Source organism: Anolis sagrei, chromosome Y (genome assembly GCF_037176765.1).
Source record: "Anolis sagrei isolate rAnoSag1 chromosome Y, rAnoSag1.mat, whole genome shotgun sequence".
Taxonomy (NCBI): Eukaryota; Metazoa; Chordata; class Lepidosauria; order Squamata; family Dactyloidae; genus Anolis; species Anolis sagrei.
This window is the reverse complement of record NC_090035.1, coordinates 16,065,622-16,072,203: the sequence shown is the minus strand read 5'-3', so window position 1 is coordinate 16,072,203 and position 6,582 is coordinate 16,065,622.

Below are 6,582 nucleotides of genomic sequence, written 5' to 3'. Positions count from 1 at the left end.
GGGCTAGGTGTGAATCTTTCAGCTGACCACCTTGATTAGGCATACAATGGGCTGACTGTGCCTGGAGCAAACTCTTCTTGAAAGGTGATTAGATGTCCCTGCCTGTTTTTCTCTCTGCTGTTTTTGCTGTTGCAATTTTTGAATTTTTTAATACTGGTGGCCAGATTTTGTTCATTTTCATGGTTTCTTCCTTTCTGTGGAAATTGTCCACATGCTTGTGGATTTCAATGGCTTCTCTGTGTAGTCTGACATGGTGGTTGTGAGAGTGGTCCAGCACTTCTGTGTTCTCAAATAAAATGCTGTGTCCAGGCTGGTTCATCAGGTGCTCTGCTATGGCTGACTTCTCTGGTTGGAGTAGTCTGCAGTGCTTTTCATGTTCCTTGATGCGTGTCTGGGCACTGCGTTTGGTGGTCCCTATGTAGACTTGTCCACAGCTGCATGGTATACGGTAGACTGCAGAGGTGAGAGGCTTCCTCTTGTCCTTTGCTGAATGTAGCATTTGTTGGATTTTCTTGGTGGGTTTGTAGATGGTTTGTATGTTGTGTTTCCTCATCAGTTTCCCTATGCGGTCAGTGGTTCCCTTGATGTATGGCAGGAACACTTTTTCTCCGGGTGGATCTTCATCTTTACTCTTGTGGCTTGTTCTTGGTCTTGCAGCTCTTCTGATGTCTGAGGTTGAATACCCATTGGCCTGGAGAGCCCAGTTGAGGTGGTTCAGTTCATCTTGGAGGAGGTGGGGTTCACAGATTCACAGAAAATGTAATGTTCGTTTGTGGGATTAACAGAACTCAAAACCACTGGACGAATTGACACCAAATTTGGCCACAAGACATCTGCTAACCCAAGGAGTGACCATAACTAAAAAAAAAATATTTTGTCATTTGGGAGTTGCTGGAATTTATAGTTAATCTACAATCAAGGAGCATTCTGAACTCCACCAAGGATGAAATTGAACCAAACGTGGCACCCAGAACTCCCATGACTAACATGGGCATTGATGGGCATTAACCTTGAGTTTCGGAGTTGTACTTCACCTTCATCCAGAGAGCACTATGGACTCAAACAATGATAGTTCTGGACCAAACTTGGCACGAATATTCCATATGCCCAAATATGAACACAGATGGAGTTTGGGGAAAATAGACCTTGATATTTGGGAGTTGGGAGTTGTAGATACTGGGATTTATAGTTCATCTACAATCAAAGAGCATTCTGAACTCCACCAACGATGGAATTGAACCAAACTTGGCACATAGGACTCCCAAAACCAACAGAAATTTCTGAAAGGATTTGGTTGGCATTGACCTTGAGTTTGGGAATTGTAGTTCACCTACATCCGGAGAGCATTGTGGACTGTTGGATGTGAACCAAACTTGGCATGAATACTCCACATGCCTAAATATGAACACAGATGGAGTTTGGGGAAAATAGACCTTGACATTTGGGAGTCGTAACTACTGGGATTTATAGTTCACCTACAATCAAAGAGCATTCTGAAATCTACAAATGATGGAATTGAACCTAACTTGGCACCCAGAACTCCCATGACTAACATGGGCATTGACCTTGAGTTTGGGAGTTGTAGTTTACCTACATCCGGAAAGCACCGTGGATTCAAATAATGATGGATCTGGACCAAACTTGGCACAAATATTCCATATGCACAAATATGAACACAGATGGAGTTTGGGGAAAATAGACATTGACATTTGGGAGTTCTAGCTACTGGGATTTATAGTTCATCTCCACCAATGATGGAATTGAACCAAACGTGGCACACAGCACTCCCATGACTAACACGAGCATTGATGGGCATTGACCCTGAGTTTGGGAGTTGTAATTCACCTACATCCAGAAAGCATTGTGGACTCAAACAATGATGGATATGGACCAAACTTGGCACGAATATTCCATATGCCCAAATATGAACACAGTTTGGGGAAAATAGACCTTGATATTTGGGAGTTGTAGCTACTGGGATTTATAGTTCACCTACAACCAAGGAGCATTCTGAACCCCACTAATGACAGAATTGGGGCAAACTTCCTACACAGAACCCCCATGACCAACAGAAAATACTTAAGGCCATCCAATTCAACTCCCTTTACCAGGGCAAGAAAACGTAATCAAAGCCCTCCTGCCAAAGAGCCATCCAGCCATAGATATAGATAGATAGATAGATAGATAGATAGACAGATAGATAGATAGATACAATTCACACATAGAGAGATATAGTATCATAGATTTGAAAGGGACTCTTAAAGAAGGACAATGATATGTTGCATGTTCCAGAGGAGGCAAACCAGACAATCTCTACATCAACACTGACAAAGAAACAGCAAGAAATACTGTTTACCCACAAGCATAAAGAAATTCCATATCTTAGAAACCTATACTTTCTCATTACTTTATTTTTCAGATCACCAGGTGTGGCAGGGGACAGCTAATAATATTATTAATAATAATAATAATAATAATTTATTTGATTAGACATATGACCATTTCAAAATACAACACAAATAAAATACAAGGCAAAAAGGAGAGGACAGCAGCTGACCTTCTATTTACAATTCAGAGTCTTATTGTCCTGGTTCTTCTTTCAGGAAATGTGCTCTTTGTTTATAGCTTTCAGAATAAAAAGGCTTACTGGTAGATCTTTATTGTCCTTGCAAGAGGAATGTCAGAGGATCATTTCTGTTGGGGGACCTGCAGTTGGATAATATTGGATGTAAATATCTGTATTGCAGTTCAGCATATGCTGGACAATCAATTAATAAGTGTTCAATATCTTCTACTATTTGTTCTCCCCATACTCAGAATCTCTCACTTCTTGGGATGTTACAGAAACACCCGGTTTGCCTCATAATACCGAGTTGTTCAAACCTAGCCCTAGTATATATTCTTCTTAGAGGTAACAGAAATTGAATAGTCAGATAGTGTTCTTAATGAATATTTCTCTTATGGGAAGAAATAGTTTTCTAAGATCTACAGAGACACTCGCAAGAACACCTAAGCAAGCAAGAGTCCAAAAGTGGCAGGCTAAAACCTAGAACCTCAATCAATGGCTGATACCAAATGAGAGACTCCCCCCTGGGCACACAGAAAACTGGGCGACTTGGAAGGTGCTGAACAGACTGTGCTCTGGCACCACGAGATGCAGAGCCAACCTTCAGAAATAGGGCTACAAAGTGGAATCCACGACATGCGAGTGTGGAGAAGAGCAAACCACAGACTACCTACTGCAATGCAACCCGAGCCCTGCTACATGCACAATGGAGGACCTTCTTATAGCAACACCAGAGGCACTCCAAGTGACCAGCTACTGGTCAAAGGACATTTAATCGAATACCAAGTTTGCAAACTTTGTGTTTTGTTTGTTTGTTTGTTTTTAATACAATACAACTGTTTGATTCACTCCTGACACGATAAATAAATAAATTCGTTCAGTCACTTCCAACTCTTTGTGACCTCATGGACCAGCCCACTCCAGAGCTCCCTGTCAACCATCGCCACCCCCAGCTCCTTCAGAATCAAGTGAATCACTTCAGGGAAGCCATCCATCCACCTTGCCCTTGGTTGGCCCCTTTCTTTTTCCTTCCATTTTCCCCAGCATCATTGTGTTCTCTAAGCTTTCTTGTCTTCTCATTTTGTGGTCAAAATACATCATTTTTGCCTTTAATATCCTTCCCTCCAACGAGCAGTTGGGCTTTATTTCCTGGAGTATGGATTGATTGGATCTTCTCACGGTCCAAGGCACTCTCAGAATTTTCCTCCAACACCACAGTTCAAAAGCATCTCTCTTTCTTCACTCAGCCTTCCTTATGGTCCAGCTCTCCCATCCATAGGTTACTACAGGGAATACCATTGCTTTAATTATGTGGAGCCCCCGGTGGCACAGTGGGTTAAACCCCTGTGCTGGCAGGACTTAAGACCGACAGGTCGCAGGTTTGAATCCGGGGAGAGGCGGATGAGTTCCCTCTATCAGCTCCAGCTCTTCATGCGGGGACATGAGAGAAGCCTCCCACAAGGATGATAAAAACATCAAATCATCTGGGTGTCCCCTGGGCAACGTCCTTGCAGACGGCCAATCCTCTCACACCAGAAGTGACTTGCAGTTTCTCAAGTCGCTCCTGACAAGACAAAAAAAAAAAATATGTGGATCTTCGTTGCCAGTGTGATGTCTCTACTCTTCACTATTTTATCGATATTGATCATTGCTCTCCTCCCAAGAAGTAAACATCTGCTGATTTCCTGGCTGCAGTCTGCGTCTGCAGTAATCTTTGTACCTAGAAATACATAGTCTATCACTGCCTCTACGTTTTCTCCCTCTATTTGCCAGTTATCAATCAGTCTGGTTGCCATAATCTTGGTTTTTTATGTTTAACTGCAACCCAACTTTTGCACAATCCAAGCCCTCCCAACAAAAGACCATCTAACCTCTGCCGAATCAGAATGCTAGACTCAGAAGAAAGTTTGCCCATGCCTGATCTGAGGTTGGACTGGATGTCCCTTGAGATCTCTTTCAGCTCTTGGATCGATTCTATTATTCCAAGGCACCAGGTTTGAGAAGCCTGGCAAGGCACTATTACAAGAAGCTAGCTAGCTGGGAGGTACGAGAAGTTGACAGAGGGCCACTTTACCTAACAGCAGCCAATCTGCTTTATTCTTTTTCTTTCTTTCAGCTTTGGGTCTGAAAGGGGTGGTTTTGTCTAGTTCAAACCCTCAGTTACATTAAGTTGGATAATAAAAGGAATGTGTGCCAAGTTTGGTCTAGATCCATTAAACAATCAAAGAGGTACAAGGCAACCAACCACCACTGTACACGTAGACTTTGACTATAACAAAAACAACAACAACAACAACACCTTATTTGTATTCTGCCCTATCTCCTCAAGGAGACTCTGGGTAGATCACAGTACTCATACACGGCAAACATTCAACACTGTAGGACAGACAAGAACAGAGCAAACAGAAAGGAGGTGTGTTATGCTCAATCCAGCCACAGGGAGTGCTGTCACTCCATCCTCTGTGACTAAAAGCCAACAGGACTTCTCCTTCCTTTTGGTCGCCACATTTTGTGGTCTTTTTCTTTTATGGTATCCAGCAAAGGATCACCGCCTTGTCGTGGCGCTGGAGCTTGAGCACCTCAATGATGTCATGAGCGAAACCGTGAAGGGCCACCCAAGACGGAACGGTCATGGCAGAGAGGTCAGACCAAGCGTGATCCCTGGGGAAGGCAATGGCAAACCACCCCAGTATCCTTGCCAAGAAAACTAAATGTGACTGGACTGACCTTGAAGGAGCTGGGGATGGTGACGGCCGACAGGGAGCTCTGGCGTGGGATGGTCCATGAGGTCACGAAGAGTCGGAGACGACTGAACGAATGAACAACAACAAAAATACCTCCCCTGCTTTAAGTTTCTCTACTTACAGCTCTAAACTCTTTTCGAACTGCTTAGGTAAACAGTGAGCTGGGCTAACAGTCGGGTGCTCACTCCAACCCAGGCTTCGAACTGGCAACCTTTGGGTTGGTAGATCTTATTGCTGCTGCTGGTGATTTACCAACTGTGTTATAGCCCAGCTATGCTATAGTCTATATATAGACTAGCTTAGGTACCCAGTGTTGCCTGGTTTTGTGTTTTGTAATGGTATTTATTAGTAAAAATAATTGTTAGTATTATTATTGATGGGATGGGTCTATCACCAGAATGAAACACAAAGCCATACTTTCTCTGTCCCTCATGTAGTGAGCACACCTGGATGATTTAGCTCTCCATGGCAAACTCCTAGTGGTCTCTTCAGGTAACTTTCCCACAACCATCTAGTGACCTCTTGGGGTAACAGCTGGCTTTTCCCCACAACCCTCTAGGAGCCCCCATTGGCGCAGTGGGTTAAACCCCTGTGCCGACAGGATTGAAGACCGACAGGTCGCAGGTTCGAATCTGGGGAGAGGCGGAGGAGCTCCCTCTATCAGCTCCAGCTCCTCATGCAGGGACATGAGAGAAGCCTCCCACAAGGATGATTAAACAAAAACATCAAATCATCTGGGCGTCCCCTGGGCAACGTCCTTGCAGACGGCTAATTCTCTCACACCAGAAGCAACTTGCTCCTGACACGACCAAAAAAAAAATGATCCCTTGGAGTAACTGCTGGCTCTTTCCTATGACCCTCTAGTGACACCTTGGGGTAACACCTGGCTCTTTCCCATGACCTCCTAGTGACCCCTTGGGGTAATAGCTGGCTCTCTACTGTGACCCTCTAGTGACTCTTGGGGGTAACAGCTGGTTCTTTCTCGTGACCCTTTAGTGACCTCTTGGGTTAACTACTGGCTTTTGCCTGTGACCCTCTAATGACCTCCTGGGGTAACAGCTGTTTCTTTCCCATGACCCTCTAGTGGCCTCTTGAGGTAACAGCTAGCTCTTTGCTGTGACCCTCTAGTGCAGTGGTTGGAGTCTTTCAATCAGCTGCGATAGGGAACCGGACGTGTCTTCGAGGAGACCATTTTGCCACACTCTTGAATCACATCTGGGGAGCAAGGCATGGGAGTGTAGAATCTCTATGATTTACCTCTGCGCGGTGGAT